At 36.3% G+C, this 18,742-nt stretch overlaps 1 long non-coding RNA gene across 1 annotated transcript; it reads left to right on the forward strand.

Moving 5' to 3' along the window:
* The first annotated feature begins 2,036 nt into the window (after positions 1 to 2,036).
* LOC311420566 lies at positions 2,037 to 5,041 on the forward strand. Its single transcript, XR_014684367.1, has 3 exons — positions 2,037 to 2,156; positions 3,086 to 3,184; positions 4,085 to 5,041. It is a non-coding gene; the product is annotated as an uncharacterized lncRNA (long non-coding RNA).
* Positions 5,042 to 18,742: the final 13,701 nt, after the last annotated feature.

Raw genomic sequence — 18,742 nt, forward strand, 5'->3', positions numbered from 1 at the left:
TTAATTATGGGCCAAATTATCTTCAGTTCTAACTCTAGTAGAAGTGACTAGGCCAAGCCTGACAGCTAATATAAATTAAAAATTGTAAGTGGCCTGTGTATCATGGGCTGCAGTAAAGGCTATGTTACATAATTTTAAACGAAGTGTGGGATTTTCAGAGCCACCTACAGAATTAAATGAGTTGCTTAGACCTTGTCTATTCTACCATTATACTATTAAATGTCCCTAGCAAAATTAATACAAAGTGTTTTTGTTGTGTGTTTTTTGTTTGTTTTGTTTTTCCCAAAAGAAGAAAATACATTTCCAAAGAATAAAACTCTGATGACGTTCTTTTTGGATACAAGGGTCCATAGCAGTGTGATCAAGCACAGAAATTTTTCAGAGCATTTACCATAAAGTTTTCAATGCTTATGTCAGAATGCTGGGACATAATTATCTTCCACTACTTGATAACTCACTGAATTCCTCATAGCTTTCCTTTTTAATATACTTCCATCATTTTTTATGCTTCACTCTTCAAATTTCCTTCTAAGATTCTGTCTTCTATTTTTACGCACAATAATTTATATTACTTCCTATTAGGACGTGATACTCTCTGCTTTCAAAAAACCCTGATTATCTTTTGACAGATATCTCATTTTGATATATATATATATAAATATATACATGTACGTGCATATATAATGCTTTTGGTGAGTTAGTTATGTATTGTGGAAGTCTCAGAATTGACTGTAATTTGTTTATAGAGCTTTTATTTCTCTTTGACCAATTTCCTCACTCTAATCCATCTTTTTAAGTTTATCATTCCAGTTTTTCCTCTCACAGGAATAATGGATGTAATCACATCACAGTTATTGCAACTTAATGTTCAGCTACAGTTAGAACTGTAGATGTACATTAAGAAAAATCCTTCCTCTCATTTTAAAAGAAAAAGTCTCATTTGGGAGAATTCCTGAAATATATTCTATATGAAACCAGAGATTTTCTGGGTAACTGAATTCACCCTGTTGCTTTCCAATCTGCGTATTACTTTTTGATCCTCTTTTCCCTGGCATGTTTCAGTGACCTTGCCTGATTTTTAATGGCTCTGTAGGGCACATAACTTTACACTTCTACAAACTGAGTACAATGTGCTGCTATTCTTATGTTGTACAGAAGTGTCATCTCTTGTCGTAGGAAGATGAAGAATGCATCTGGAAGGTGTGCTTTGTATCACAAGAACTACTAAGCTCGTTTCTTAAGTGACAGTTCTCTGACAAGTATGAATCAGAATAAACTTCATAAGTTTCCATTTTCCTTCACCTCCGCTATAATAAGTTAAAGCTGGTGGTTAAAAAAAGTGAATACTTTCACTTATTTTTACAAAATATTCCTACGGAAATGAGGGAGATTATGTTGAATTGTGATACAGAGGTCATCCTCCAGGACTTGGAGAAGTAACTAAATGTCAAGTGCTTGTTTGAAGGGGTAGGGGTGGCAAAAGAGAGAAAACTTATTGTAATCATTACAGGGGTGCCTTTCGGCTGGCAGTAGTTAACAATATCCTCGCACAAGGTTTTCAGTTTATTGTGGCACAACCTCGCAGAAGGAAAAACTTTTGAAACCAAAAGGTACTTGTTGAGTCAACTGTGGGGTAGTCAATGTGGTTTCCATTACTCCATAAGCAGAAAGTTCAGAGAACAAAATCTCAACCTCTGTGTAAGTGTCTGAGCATGCTGAGAGCCAGCTCTCCCTAAGGGATGTGGAGCTGAGGGCTACACCACAGCCAGCAGGGCAGGGGACCTTGCTAGCCAGGGCCCATTTCACCACCTTTAAGCAAGGCCAGCCTGGGGATGGGAGCCAGGTGCTTCCAGGAGTCCAGAAAGATGAACTAAGATGATGAAGCAGGTATGAGGTCGAGCCAGGAAGTTAATCCAAAGGTCAGTGTCAGGTCCTGTGAAGGTAACGAGGGTCAGACACAGTCCGCTCATGTGTGGGCATGTCCACAGTGATGAAACAGGTCGAGTGTGGAAGTCACACCACAGCTCAGGATCAACAGACTTCCTGGCTGGGGCCAGAGACCAGCGCTCCCACGGTAGAGATGAAGCAGGGGCAGAAGGCCCTGGCATGGAGCTAAAATGGAGCCCAGGAGTGGATGGTGTGAATGCAGGCCTCAGGTGAAGCTGCTGAGGATAATTAAGGCCTATTTGTGCGCTCAGGGCTATGACAGTAAGATTCATTGATCTGGAAAAAGTCTTGACATGAACAATCTGGGCTGTACAGCATAGGGGAAGATAGGCTGCCCAATGAAGGTCTCATTGGTTTTTACACTTGTCTGCAATAGCTTGTCTGGCAAAGTGAAGGTCTCTCCTCTCTCCCATAATGTGGTATGAGATACGCTAGGATCTACCCTGTTTGTGAATCCCTTGAGTGGCCTCATTAGGCTCAAGACCTTTAGTTTGTTACTTCTACAGCCAGCATTAATCTGAAAAAAATAAAAGTAAAAATAAATCCATGATTATGTGTCCATCAGTCCCTGGAAAATAATGTAATTTCTTTTCCCCATCTTTCTACAAAACTGCATTCCTTTTTATTCATGAGTTCATTTTCCCCTTGTTTTGAACAATTATGCTGGTACCAATGAAAAGGAAATCTCCTCAAAGAAGTTGGAATAAACTGTGCCAAGATTTAAAAATCAAGTGGGGAGTCACCAAGGAATCAATCACTATGCCCTAATAAGTGCTCATAAAGCTGTTATTTACCCTTACGTTTTTTGAGTTTCAAATTTGGACATCAGATAGGTGCATGTTTGCCAGCTAGTAAAGTGTCAACAAAGACCTTTTTTCAGTCCTATTAAAAGAGAGTGAATATTATGAGCTGCAAAGTGATACAGGCTTGCAGATGCTGACTGTACTAAGATATTAATAAAGGTGGCCAAGCTGTGATTGTTCAGATACGTGATTTGGGTGGATGATATGTACGTTCAAAACAGCTTTCTTTGTGTGAACTACAGTGTAGAAAAAGGAACAATGTTGTCCCAAAAGCAGTTTGAAACATGCACAATTCAGAGCAGTACATGGATCAACTCTTTTTCCGTCTTCTCTAGAAACAGGAATAGAGTAACAAGATACAGGATCCTCTGAGGAAGAACAGCATGCACCAAAGCAAGAGCAGCGTGCAGCTCAGCATCAGGAGCAGCAGGCAGGTTTGTGTATTGGGTGGTGCTGAGAACTGAGCAATGGAAGGTGCTCATCCCAAATAAAACTGCATTGTTTATGTGTATGGTGAGCTTAACTCACCTACCCTCCCTAAGAGCAATGTCACCTCCCCCTCTGTAAGACTCTCATCCCTGTGATGATTATGCTTAACTGTACTCACATTGTGTGATTTACCTACGGCTGTGCATGGCACAAATCAGTGATGGTATTGGGAATAAGTGTCAGTATATAGCTCAAATGAGAAAATATTTCCAAGTACTACCATTTCTTAAAACAACACAAATATATGGGGGCTATTATACATTTATACATAGGGGAGTTTCATATTCTCCAGCTTAGGGCAATCTGGAAGATACAGAACTAAACTAAGCTCTTCCTATGGTTAATGAAGTTATACTTAACTGAAGCTTTCTAGCTAGTGAAGATGATGTAGTACCTGTAGCTGCCTCCTGGCAGCTCATCTAGTCCTAAAATACATATTTGAAACAAGGGAAAAGAAAAACCTCTGGAGATCCTTCTCTGTCTCTGTCTTCACTGACAATAGAAGGTGCTTCCATAACTGGCTTAGACTAGGTGACTAACTTTTATAAGCTGAAAATAAATTAGATAAATCTCATTTTCTTAAACTATTCTGAGGACATCAGCAATTTCCAGTCAATAAATTCACTCCCTTTCACTAGATTTTATTAAGCCTATTCATATTAGTTCAGGAAAGGTAGAAATACTTAACTAGCAATATTAATAACTCATTGGAATTAACAAGAAAATTCTCTTGCAATCCTCAGAGAATAAAACTTTGAATAATCATACTGTTAAGATAATCTGCACATCTTTGACAATAGTTTTTGATAGTCTGAAAATTGAAGACATTTCTTTTTTTTCTCCAGAAGGTAATTAATGTTCCCCTTACTTCTTTTGCTGAAATCTGTCATCATTACGGACATGAAGCTGCTTTAAAAACTTCAGGAAATGATAAGTTACAAATATACTGTCCCATTGGATGGACTTAACTTGCATGGTGATTAAGGATGAATGCTGCTACTAACCCAAGTTTTCTAGCACATTTGCTTGGCAAAATGTACTCCATCTTTCTCTTTCATCTTTCTCTCACCACCCCCTTCTTTCTGTTAAAATATACTGATTTAATCACTATTAAAACTTCACTTCAACCTTGGGTCCTTTTGAAATATGAAAAAAAATGAACTCTCTCTCTACTCAGTGCATGACATCAGTCCCATCGTGGATTTGTTAGGTTTCTAAATACGTACCTTTGTGCATTCTCCCCAGATACCATTAACTATATGAGGAAGTCATCTGTAGGCACCAGCAAGAAATTTCATTATTCCTTTTAAAATCTTTCTTTAAAATTCTCCTTTACCAGTATGCCAACAAAAATGTAGATTTTAATTGCAAGCCTCTCTCACTGATAGATCTTGCTTCTGATCTGTTCACTATCTCCTTCTACAAAGAGACATCAAGGTTTCAGGGGAAATTGCCTTGTTTTTGTTCAAAATGCTTTCAGCTCAAGGACCCTGGCATTTTACAATAATAAACACCATGATTAATGCAAAGATTGATATTTGCATTATATGCAAAAGCTAGAAAACCTAAACTCTATTTGATTTCTAGATGTTCCCTTTGAGTTTCTGCTGCATTGACTTGGGAAAATTCACCAGAACAGATACATCAGAATAAAACATACTTGCTTTCTAAACTTAATGTTCCAATCACTAAGTGCATGTTGTAATTTGCCAGTGTTCACCATATATACTAAATAATCCATATTTTATAGTTGACATTGTTCAATAAAGCTTTCAGACTTTTGTGTTATTTTTAACTTCAAACTATACATGTGCCTGGCTTGTGAGAGGAGTTGGGGAAGGGTATAATTATCCATTTATGTTTTAGCTGGAAACAGGAAAACTTGGCCTGCAAATCTGGAACTGAAATTTGTCTTTGTACAACTGTTTCTTTTACATTGGGAGGTTATGCAAGCTATATTCATTCAGATCAGTCTTTGTTATGTAAATCACAATTTGGCAATCACTTAGGAATTGTATCACATTAATCTATGGTGACAGTGTTCAACAGAGTCTAGAAAGTTGTTTGATTTTACCCTTTGTAAATGACAGCCCCTGATTTCTTGTAATATTTCGGTTCTGGGGCAAAACCTTGTTTCACTCAGTACATATTAGCTGGACAGATACAGATGAATTGCAGAATTGTTGTGGTTGGATAATACAATCAGCATTCATCACAAGCTAATAACGATGATTTTGAACATCTTAATTGGAGATCACACCACTCTGTGCAGTATGAAATAAGATGTCTGGATCACTACAAAGGATTTGACTGGTCCTTGTGCTGATAGCCTGCAGGAGATTTTAATATTCTGAAGTCACACCAGATGGGCAATCTGCTGCAGTACACCTTGGCTCAGCTTTAACCTGCAAGGGTTTGATGTCTGATGTCACCTCAAGGGAAAAACAATAAACAGCTGCGCTAATGACATTTTTTAATCTCTCTACTCTTGATTTACCTGATGCAATAGTCATCTTAGGATAACAGTAGAAAGGTACAGACCCTCTACAACACCTTGGCATAAAAATGCACTCAGAGATCAGAAATGGAACTGGAAAAAAAACGGTAACTATTATTTAACTGCTCTATGCATGGCTTCTAATCCTATATGGAAAGAAAAAAAAAAAAAAAACCTTCTTGTTGCAAAATAGATTTGGAAGACCATACAGATATAGGAAAAATGGCAGAGGAATGACAATTTTAAAATGAGTATTGTAAAACCATACAGATAAGATTTTGATTAATTTTTATAGCTGAGAGAAATGTAGTCGGTTTTCTGAATCAATGGAGTTATTTATTCTGGGAATGAGTAGATAGCAGTACCAGCCCTCCCCTACTCCAATGTTTTGCTGGATAAATTATTTCATAGAATATTCCATGGAAACGACCTGAGTCAATATGACTTTTGTAGCCCCTGATTACAGACCCCAGAATTGGTCTTTTGTGCTTTTTGATAGCGGACAACTCCTAGCTTCAGGTATTTTATGCTGTTGTGTATCTCTTTCAGTATGCATTAACATAGAAAAAAAAATAAATAAAGACATGTAGTTTGCACTTCATCAGTTGGGTGAGTCTGACCAGCAGGTTATATGCTGAATATGAAATAGAGAATGTATTCAGCTATTCAGCTTTTTTAACTGACCTGTAAATTCAGGGGGTTTGTTTGTTTGCTTCAAAAAATTTAATAGCTGCAAACTGTAGCAAATATGTCATGTTAAAAGCAAATAAAAAAGTGAGGAATTAGGTACTATCATTATAAATGACTGGTTTTAAACTAGGAAGCCAAAAAAAAAAAAAAAAAAGGAACTACAATAACTCATATTTTATTACGCAGAAGCATGTGTTTCTGAATAAAGACCTGTGCTTTGGCCTGCTGGGGTTGCTGAACACAAGCACAATGAGTAAATGGTGGAGGAAAAAATCTGAGTGGGAAAATAGGACAGCTAAAAGATCAGTAGCACTTCTACCTGGAATATGAAAAGAAAACAAAAACATTTAAGGAACACTTACGTTTGCCATGTAAACACTGAATGGGGAAGAAGACAATCAAAAGGTCCCTTATTTCTGACTGCAGCTGGTTCTGTGTCACTTGTTATGTTTCATAGCTTTTAATTAAGTAACCTTGTCATGATAATACACTATGAAGACAGACAGAATGGGGCACTACACATAAATGTGAAATGCCTGAAAGATGCATTTAAAAAATCTAAAAATAGATGAGTATGTGAGAGATGGAGGAGCCAAATGTGTAATGCCAGGAAAGAAATCTGATAAAAGTCCAAATTTAAAATGGAATACACAACCGAGTTTACAGGAAGAGACAAAATTAACATATAAAAGCATAACTTAGCTAGCATTTGCCTGGAAACTGAATTCAGGAGTGCCAAAATGTGCTTAAGTAGAGTCAACAGCGCTCTGACATTACAGACTATAAGGATAAAGAAGAACATAGGCCTATGACAGAAAGATACATGAGTTCAAATTCAGATACAGATCTCTTCATGCTATGATAACTAGAGCCATTACCAGCATATTAAGTTTAATAATAATAATAATTAATAATAATAACAGAAAATGGACTTTACTACTCTGCAGGAATTGCAAGTGTTGACGATGTGCATACAGCACAGAAAAAGATGTTGCCATTGCTATCAGCACTTCTGGTTAGTCCTGCCATAGAGCAGTATATAGAATTCTCTAGAGTAAAGAGGGCATTCAAGTTGGTCGTTTGGCTTTTCCAGAGAGTTGTACTACACGTATATCAAAACCTGATACAGGAGCAGTCTGGGAACTGCATTGGGCAGACACTGTGTAGTGTCAAACTACTTAGCGTACTCTAGGTTAGAAGACTAAATACCCAACATTTTCCAGATAGACAAGATGTTTCCAATGTTTCTTGTCAAATCAAGATGCTGACAAAGCAATTTCCAGAAAAAAAGTTATTTGTTCTATTTGTGACTTTAAAAAAGGTTTTGGTTGGTTTTATTTTTCTTATTTGAGAATCCTAGAGGAAAGAAAAAAAAAAAGGCAAAATTACATGGGAATCTCTATTGCAGCACATTATGGGATAACTTACTTTTAACTTGCCACGTGCAGATTGAAAAGCTGGATAGGCAGAGTGATTTGATTTTAAAGTGTGGTTTCCTGAGATATGCTTGTTCTATTTGAAAGGTCACAGATAAAACAATTACACTATTTCTAAAGAAGCCAGCTTCATATTATTTAACTCAAAAACAACATACTCAGAATGGATTATGATAGACAAATCTACCTTGTGGCTGAAGTTAGAACATTGTCTGGTCAAGAGTGAACTTGTCATGGGCTGTGTACCTCTGAAGTACTGGCTAATGAACAAAAACCTTCCCAGGAAATGAAAGTCTAAATATCTCTTTTTCTAAGTGAGAACATATTTTTCATTGAGATGCATAGTACAGTACAGTGAGTTAAAGGCATTTTGGAGTTTTGTAGCTGAATGTCATTCTCTTTAAATGAGATACTGGCAGTTAGATGGTTTTGATTGCTGCCAGCTGTCAATACCCCTGAGGAAAGCAGAGCTACTTCTATGATGGAAGATGAACAAGAAACCTGCTCATCAAACACATCACAAGTTGTGTCAGAAGATTACTGAGTTAAATAAAATAGATGCGTGTTTACACTCTTCGAGTCATAAACAAGCTGTCCGTGAGCTTTTTTTTTTTATTTTTCCTGCAGAGAACATCTCATACTCCAGTATGATAACTGCTTTTTGTAACTCCTTGCTCTTAAATTTGCAGAATACATAGATTTATTGTAGTAAATGGATATATGGACTAGAATTTCAAAGTTAGATACTCACAACTTGAAACAACCAGTGGAATGAGTTAACTCACACATCCAATACCTGCCGTGCAGTACAAGTCAGGTATTTGTGTTGAACGTGGTCAGTTATCTACTATTAGTTTCTATATGCATAACTTAGAAATACACACTAGATTATGCCTAATTTTGAAAAGCCTAGTCCATACGTTTTATGAGTCTTCTTGTGTTTCTTTTCATTATACATGCTTGCTTTCAGTGTTCAACAGAAAATTAGCTGAAAGCAATAAAAGAGGAATCAAAGACTGGCAATGCAGTTTAAAAAGTTGTTATAAATCTGTCTTTACAGTAGTGCATTATCAAGTGGTCGAGAATTTAAAGTGTTTCTCTGAGTTGCTATGTTCTGCTCTAAGGCCGTCAGTTTTAGCTAAGTGACAGATTTTTAAAGTATCTGACACTTACATAAGTGTTGGATGGTATGTAAGAAAGTAATTTTAATAAAGGTGCCTATTGGGAGGACAAGTGCAACCTTAATAGTGTTAACAAAGAAAGAATATTTTATCTTGCATGATAAGGGAATGTGGATTTTCTGTGTATTATATTCCTCAAATAAAAAATGTTTCTATTTTTTTTTTCTTAGTAAAGGGCTAAATTTAATTGAAATTACCCTAAAACAATATAAGAGTGTGCCTGAGTGTTTTATGAATGTCAAGGCATCCAAAATCTGAAAAAAAAAAAAAAAAAAGTCTTTAAAGAACTGATTGTGATTCCTGGGGTACCAAGCACTGCAGCCAGTTTTCTCAGTTTGTCTATTTGGAGATTCAGACCACCAGTTAGGAGGTTAATCATCTTTTGGACTCCAGAGGCAATCCTTCAATCTCTTAACAGGCAGAGCATTCCTACCCAACTCACAAACTGCAAAACAGAGGCCAGACTGAACAATTAGCTGACAGCAACCATACAAAAAGGGAACTAGAAAAGGGTTAAGAACTGGGTGTGATAGTGTGAGAATCTCATATTCTTCAGAGGATTTTAGCCTGCATGCATTTGTCAGTGTTCCTAGCTTAGGCATAGGTGTATGCACAGACCAAGATAACCTAGACTAAGAAGAGAAGTCCACTGGGCAGGTGAGGGGCTGGTATGTGTGCTTAGCTATGACAGAGTCAGTGTATGTCTGGAACAAGGAAGGCTGCTTGCTGTAGATGAAGCCACAGAATTACATCTACAAAGCAATGCCACATAACTTAGATTGCTTTATGAATATTATGTAAGTCGAGTCTTTTAACTCTGTGACTAGTCAGTTAATGTAGGCACCTGACTGAAATTAGGTAAAAGGAATTCCCTCTTTTGTGCTTTGAACCTCTTAGGTGAAACGCTCTTTCAAATCTTCCCTATTCCCTTTTCCTTTGAAGGGAGCTTTTACTCAGAATCTTCATTGAGGTATGTCATTTTATAGGCCTCAAGCCTTTAATGTCTGACCACCTCAAAACTCAAATGTACTGATCTTCAGAACAGCACTGGGAAGCAGGGAAGCTCACCGCCATCTGAGAGAAAAAGGAACTGAGGACTGAAGTAGCTGAAGTGACTTGTCACCAGCCACACTGTGAATCTGTGACTGAGCAGAAACTGAACTCCAGTCCTAAATGACATTCCAGTAATGTATTTTTATCCTTCACACAATGAAAACCCCCAAATTCTGGCCAGTTATGCTTGGCAAATACAGTTAAAGATCACTGAAAATATAGTCAAGCTGATAAAATTCTTGTGACCTGTCTTTGTGTATTCAACATTTTTGTGTATTTAACATTTTTCTTTGGGTGTTTTATCTATGAACATACACATGAGGCAAAACAAACTTGCTTGACATGAACAGTGACGACCTCTATAATTTTGTGGGTGGCAATTTATATAATATGTTTGGAAATGCAATAATTTTGAATTTCTGTTGAATAAAATAAAAATAGGAACCTAATCTGATTTTTTTTTTTTTTTTGTACCTATGCTGTTTAGCAAAGTAATGATATTGGCTTTGGTTTTATGAATTATGGTTATGTGGAAAGATGCTTAGGCCCAAATGGATTAATTATGTGTAAGGGTATATGCAAGGTGAGAGCATCTTCTTCATTAAAGATCATCTAGTCAAGGTTATCCAATCAAGGATATCCAGTCAATCCCCCTTTTTTCAGTGCAAGAGGGATTGCATGTAAAAGGGGAAATGAGGGAGCTGCTGTCTGTGCCAGCCCAAGTGGAGAAGGGGACTGGGCTGTCTATGGTGTGCGAGCCCTGCATGTTGGGGTTGGAACTGAATGACCTTCAAGGTCGCTTCCAACGCTAACCATTCTATGATTCTATGATGTGTGTGGACAATTAAGAACAGTATTTTCAGTGACAAGGCCTTTTAGTTTCCTCCACTGAAAATAAATAAATGGATAAATAAATAAATAAAATAGAGGTCCAGATCAAATCACTTTCAGTGGACTTTAGTTTTGTTATAATGTTCTAGAGAATAAAGCGAGATACCCTCTCGGGGCAGTTGAAGCCCTTAATTCTTGTAAATAGGGAATTCAAATTAAAATAATAATAATAATCATTAAAAAAAAAAAAAAAAGATGAAAAATCATTTGACATTTTTGATAATTTGGCTTGTGTCACAGTCAGTATCACACAGCAGATGTAACATGCCACAGAGGCCACAGCTCACCAGCTGAGGTTAGCTGTCTTTGAGCAGAAACCACAAGGAGAGATTATAGCCATAGAAACAGTTTATTGCAAGAGAGCTGAAGGGCATTGGCTGTGGATAAGCTAGAGAAATTTATGCTGTGGTTTAACCATCACTTTAAACTCCTGCAGCTGCCAAAAGAGGCAGTTCAGCCTTCCCCAGATTACTTTTCCTGCTGCTGTGGTCACACAAACAATTGTGCTGGACAAAGGGAGCTTATGACAGAGGGGCAGGCAAGATAAATATTCCATTTTTAACTTGGACTGTTTTCTCCATCTAGTTTAGCACCTGGAAGCATGAGCTTTTGTGTTGGCACAAGTGAGGAGTTAATATATGGGAATGAATAGCCGAGCAAGAGAATAGGACTGGAACTCTTTATTCAGCTGTTTTATGCCGTATAAAAATGACTGCAGAATTATGGCGTTGTAATTGCTCTGTGGATAAGTAGGAAAATGATCTCCTCATAGTTCATAAAATAATTCAGGCTGTAAGAGACCTATGAAAGTTACCTAGTCCCTCTGCCTCATCAGAGTTGGGTTTGCTTTGAAGGTAGTTGAAGTTGCTCCAGGCCTTGCCTGGTTGGGTTTTGAATATTTCCAAAGTGAAGATACCATAATATCTGCAGCCTGTTCCACTACTTAACATCCTCTTTGGAAAGAATTTTTTCTTTATGTTCAACTGGAACTTATTTGTTGAAACTAGTGACTTGTCTCTTGCCTTTTTTCGGTTGTGCAGTTCTCAAAAACAGGCTCTTCCATCTCTATATTCCTATTTTAAACAAAGAAAGAAAAAGAATAAAGTGAAAAAAATAAAGCAGATCCCCCAGTAGCCTTCTCCAGAATGAACAAGTCCAGCTCCTCTTGGTCTCTATGCATATGGCCAGTGCTCAAGCCCTCTAACCATCTTAGTGACCCTCTGCTGTATTCTCACCAGTTTGACAACATCTCTCTTATATTGGAGAGTGCTGACCTGATCACTGTATTTCAAATGCAACTTCACTAGTGCTGAACAAAGACAAATAATCGACTTCCTTGACCTGCTGGCTAAGCTTTTGCTAATGCAGGCCAGTATGCATTTAACCTTTGTCACAACAGGGTACATTGCTGATGCATATTGAAGTTATGGTCCATCAAGACTGCTTCCTTTCCAGACCCTTTCAGCAAAAATGTTTCATAGCACTGCCTGTACTGTTGCATGGAGTTTTTCCACTTTGCAAATCACTAGCATATGAAGGTTTGAGATGAAATAGCCACATGATTCAGAATACTAGAAAGAACCCTGTGTTGAAACTGTTTTCAAGATGATGTCTCAGTTTTTGTGGCTCCTCAGAAATCTGTAGTTTCTTCTCTAATGCCCTTACACTCTATTAAGGTTTCATCTCTATTAAGGTATCATCGTTCCACTCCTACTTTCTACTTAACCATGATCCTTCTCTTCAGAAGTTAACGTAGTGAGAGCAAAAAGGTTCAAAATTGAGAAAGTAGATAAGAAGGAAAATGGGTAAGAATGCAAAATGGAAAGAAATTATATGCAGAAATATGTGATACTTAGTTTTGTAATTATTAGGGTTGTGGCACAGATAGTAAGATGTATAAACAAACAGAGACTATGAAACCAGTATATGTTACTAACATTAGAATAGTGTTGTCGTGTCAGATAAAGCTCTTGTAAAAGTACATTTTGTTCCCTTTGTAATGATTTTGCTTTTGAAATTACTCTGCATGAAATGGTGTTTAATCGTTACAAGTGTGACTATCCATATACTGTTCAAATGCATTCTCCTACTTCACTTTATTTCTTATCAGGAACAGCTCTCCAACCAGTTGTCTCAGTATTCATATCAAAGCAGACAAAATTCAGACCTCTAAAGGACTGAATTGCCTTATACATTTTTCTTCATCACAGAGAACAAAAAACATACTTTCAAGTTCACTAGGTGTATTTGTAGTGCCTTGCTCATTGCAAGGAAAATTTTCTACTCTAACATTCTGCTTTACTCATTCTTTCCTCCATTGTTATAAATGAATTCATGAATTCAAACAGTTCTTTATTTTTTTTTTGTCTCTAAAATTGAATGTTCTTCTGTAATAGAGCAAGAATACATGCACAGAAATCACTGAAGAGTCAACTCTATTAAACAAATACAGTAATGAAATAAGTGGATCTAATAAGTAATGACATTATTCTATGAAAAAGATAAATTTATTGTTTTCTCACCTTAAAACCTGCAAGTTTCACCAAGCAAAGTAACTTGGGAATAATTTATTTCATATTCTTTTTCTTCTATACTACTTTAGAGATCCCTTATGAAGGGATGTTAAGGGGGAAGCAAGTGTCATAGTAAGATTCAAGGGTGAAGGTTAGATTCAGCAGATGCTCTATATTCTATGTTATAGTGTCTCTGAGAAAAACATTGCATTTAATTTTTTCAAGATTTTGTAGTATGATAAGAGCTTACTTTGCTATTATATCCATCTCAAACACACTTACAGACTACGTGGTTGTGTCCAGCCCAAACAGACCTGAATATCAGACCTGAATTCGGCAGGGTGAAATTGAACCACAGCTATCTGAGAAACAAGGACTGAAAAGTTTAAGTGATTTTGGTTATTTGTCTATGAAGCTCATCTATGCAATTTGATCCCAGTTTTTCTTTTCTGTAGAATAATATATGGAAAATAATACATGCAAAATTTTTCAGAATCGGTATGACCAGTTTCATGAATAATTCATTTCTGTCTTGTATGACTTCATTATGTCATGTATAACTAGCACTTTGTACTGTCAGACTGAAAAGCTACAAAAAAAGTGTTTAACCTTGCAGTATAAATTCGTAACTTGTAATTTTTTGAAAAGTTACATGATATTGTACAAGTCCTAGCACTATGAAATGTGCTTTCTCAGATACCTTACTTAAGATTAAATAATACAACACTTAGACCTATTTTTTCCACTCATAGAGTTCTGCTTTTTATAGAAACAAATCATATATTTAATAACCTTCACTGACCTAACAGCTGTCATAAAGGAATTACTTTCAGCTATTGGTCTTAATTGTACAGGGTAGCTACAGCCATAGCTAAATATTTCACCAGTTATGTCCGATAAGAGAACACAATGTTACAGCCATTTTCTAGGAGGGCTATCTATGACACCACTCAGTAACTAATGAGTATCATTCCCTAATTGCCTAAAAAAGCAGATAACAGCACATTGTAAGTTCAATTTGGTTTGAAACCTAGAGGGTGACATGACATATCTGGTATCTGTGCAGTTCGTTAGTTGGTTGTTCCAGTGGCAAGAAGGTAAAGATTTCATTCAAAAGTGTATTTACAACTACAACTATCCAGTTGTGTTTATATTAATATTCTTTCATACAGTTTCATAGGCACCAACTGAAAAAAAATGTGTCTGGAGAAACTACTCCTAGAATGATGTGGTAAGTTGCATATGAGCCAGTTTGCTTTGAGGTGTGCTCCTGCAGAAAGAAAATGAATGAAAGAAAACAGAAAAACAGACCTCTTCTTGCTTCGTTCACACTATACAAAGGTTTACAAAGTTTTAACCCTGATATTCGACACACAGTAAGGAAATACTCCTAAGCACTTAGTTTTCGACACCAAAATTAGGTGCATGAAATTTCCTTTCAGAGGTGTTTTGAAGCACATGCTTCTTGCCATTGAATATAGAAGGAACTTGAGGACTCACTTTAGAATTGCTTCCTTCTGACATTAAGGTCAAGACAAGTACCTAAATTAGGCAAAGTAGATCTCATATTTTATTATCTTTTTTCACAGTATAAAATATAGTTTTCTAAAATGGCTGTCCATGGTTACTACTGGTTGCTTCTTAGTGGTATTTAGAAGCTGTATTTAGGATCAATAATTTTACTACCTGGTTATAAAATCAGTTGAGCTGTCTGTACAGGACTGTGTGTTAAGTAAGAAACAGAATCAGGACAGATCAAGTTAAGTCTTACTACTGTAGTGTCCTTCAGTCTCAATGCTCCAAGCAGGCTCAAAAAAAGCTTCCCATTTTTATTTTAATTGCTTAATTTTTCCATCACAATCTGGAGGCAAGGATAATCATAGGAATTGATATGGATTTCTTTTTTTAGGTAACTAAGCATTTTGCATTTTAAACTGTTGAGCTGTTTTGTTTGGTTTTGTTTTTCTTTCAAATAGAATTTATTTCCCCTTTCAATGTACTATTATGTATATATCTCATGTATGCAGAGAAAGGATTGCTACACAGAAATGGAACATGAATGACATTTTGCTATCATATATCATCATGGTTTTAAAAATAATATGTTTGTTCAGACTTCTGTCCTCACAAACCACGATCCAAGAGCCAGCCAACCTCACGACAACTAACAATTACAGGCAAAACATTTCAGAAATAGTCTTTAAAGGATGAAGCCTCAGGCAAGTTCTGTTTCCTGTAATGTCAGAAGAAACGCTAATACAAAGTAAGTCTTCAAATGAACAGAAACTAATTTGATACTTGGCAGTAGCTAAGGAAAAACTTCTTTCTTCTTTAACTTTATATTTTGTTTTGCTTTTCCTCTTCATGCAGAGAGATTTTGTAGTTTTTCACACTTCCTCCTCAAAACTTTAAGGCAGAAGACTCTAGATAAGACAAGTGATTCATTGGGCCACACTTCCGAGGTGAAAGGTGCATGTTAAAATAACATATGAAGAATGCAGATAGGAATTTTATATTCACCTATTCCCCATAGCAGCCTGGCATGTGAGATTATGTGGGGATGCTAATTTGTTCACTGAATTCCATTTTCACAGTCTCTGAACCAACAGTAATACTGGGAATGCAACTACTGTTCTCCTTTCAGTATGCAGGTCACTGCAAAATTGCTGGTTCAGAAGCTCCTCCTCTGGCCTGCCATCACCTTTTCATGTCAAAAAAAGTTGCTAAAGACATCAGTTCTAAACCTGAAGGGGACAAATAGATGACTCTGCCATCGTCCCTTTGAGGAGGGGTTAGCACAATGCTTCCTCAGAACGCCTGACCTTGCAATGTCATTGCAACAAATTAATTCCAGCCTATAGGTAACTTATTTGTGTTCAAGTTGGCAGAAATTGGATGATTTATCAATCTAGTCCTTCATTTGCAATTGTAAATAGAGTATTGAGTAGGCAAGTTCTATTTTCATCATACAAATTGACCGTCTTGTACAGAATTATTCAAATACTAATACTAATTTGCACCCAGTGCAATACTGTTAAAGTCAAAGGGTAAAGCAGGTTTTTTGACCTCACACAGCAATTGGCCCATTTATTTTTCATTTTGTTCTATTTGATGCTTTATTTATTAGAGAGTAAGGACTGTTCTTAGTCTGTAATTGTATTCCCATAGATTAAGAAGAAAATTTGAAGCTGTTTTCTGAGGCGGTATGCTGCAATTGAGTACTCTGATCTTTGTTGCTGAGATGTGGTTTTCACCAACTCATTAATCTTCCTCCTAGCCTCTGTTTTAATGCAGTGGTAACTTCCTATGGTCAATACAGATCGTAGAGCCTCATTTCCAACACTGTGTTGGTGGAAATATTCCTGTCATTAAGGCTGTGGCTGCAAAGAAGAGAAACTGTTTGGATTTGGATTGCTCATTTATTGCAGAAAATGTATTTGACATTGTGTCTCCTTTACTATCACCTTGGTTATCCTCCCTTAGAGTTTCATTGTAATACCTAATGATACCTATATTCATTATTTAAAATTTTTCAAACAAGCACCTCTGTGTTTTTTGTCATGCTCTCATCCCATCTAGGAATATCTTCTGAGTAACACTTGCAAATTCAGCTCATTATCATTCTTTATAGGATTATTTCCTTTACTGTGAAGTCTACACATTTTTGAAAATTGTTGGACATCTTGTATTTTAGAACCCCACTGATTTGGTTGACAAATATTGTTTCATTAGTGATTAAATTTTAATGCAACAAACTGCCCACATCCATAAGTCTATTTCTCTCCCTCTTTTTTTTTTTTTTTTAAAGCTTTTGATGACTTTTTCTTGAGGATTTTTTGTCTCTTTGTTTTAATATTTTTCTATAAGTCCTTTCCCAATATGATACCACATAATACATTAGCAGAACACAATGTCAGGTAGCTGACTGTTAAAATGTAAGGAACTCGATTGACTACTTCTGCTCCATATATATGCTATTTACATGCAAGTATAAGTGATAAAAATAATTGTAATTGGTGGCTTTCACATATACTTCAAAGATTAATCCTCACCCTAACAGCTAAATTCAAGTTGATAGGCTTAGAGGAGACATGCAAACAGAATGATCAAGGTTATTGACTTGTTAATTTCATTTTTTTTCTTTCTTCTCACTTAACTTGGTCCCTCTTATAGAATTCCTCTTACAAGGGACCAGATAAAAGCTCTCTCTGTCCTTTAAAACAGTGTCCTTCTCCACCACCCCCCTTCTCTTCCCCCCCCCCCCCCCCTTATTTCTACCTGTCTTCATGATGGATTTTGATTTGAAGTATAATATACAGGGACTCACTGTCACAAAGTGAATAAATGGAATCCTATAGAACATTTTACAACTTTTCTTGTACATGAATTTGTATCTTGAATTTATTGTCTTAATATCTCAAAGTCCAACAGCTTATTAACTTCTCAGACACTCAGAATATACTTTTTCTGATCATGTGCCACTCATTCTAATGGCTTTGTTTTTTGAAGGACCACTAAATCTTATAAGCAGAGGTTTAATTTCCTCCTTTGAAAGAAAAAGGAAGAAATGATGAAAGTACTTGATGTTGGCTGTATAATAATGAGGTATTCATCTCTATTTCTGTCTATTAAGATGCTTTTCAGGCTAATAATTGGGAATTGATCATTGTAAAAAACTATATTACAGCAACAAAAATGACATATGCATTGTACTGATAGGATTTTAATATTGGAATCAATTTGTCATGATAATATTGTGTGGGGAAGCATGAACTTTTCACTCTTAAAATGTATTTTGAGAGTTTTGAGCATACTTGGTATCTCTAATTGTTTCATGTAAATTTTACTTCCCCCACTAGCATTCTTTAGTTAATAAGTACCAGAATTCTAATTTGATTTTCTCTCACATTTTTCATTATAATGATGAGCATTTTATCTTCTTTGGGCATTTGTATTTCCATAGGTAATAAGCATAGTCAGTTGTAGCAAATCTCATAATTCTGCACTGTTTTCTGCAGATTTTATTTCTGTAAAATTAATTACATCAGTTCACTAATAGAATAATTGGTAAACATCAGATGAGGTGTGGGGGGAAGAACAGAGAGAAGGAAATTCTGAATATGGAGAACAGAGGAACCTGAAGATGGACCCAAGCCAAACAAAATGAAAACCTGTTTCCTATAGTCCCAGGTATAAAAGTTTCAGATTCAGTGGGAGAACACAAGAAGCTGGGTGTTTTGGC

This window comes from Aythya ferina (assembly GCF_964211825.1).
Source record: "Aythya ferina genome assembly, chromosome: 1".
Taxonomy (NCBI): domain Eukaryota; kingdom Metazoa; phylum Chordata; class Aves; order Anseriformes; family Anatidae; genus Aythya; species Aythya ferina.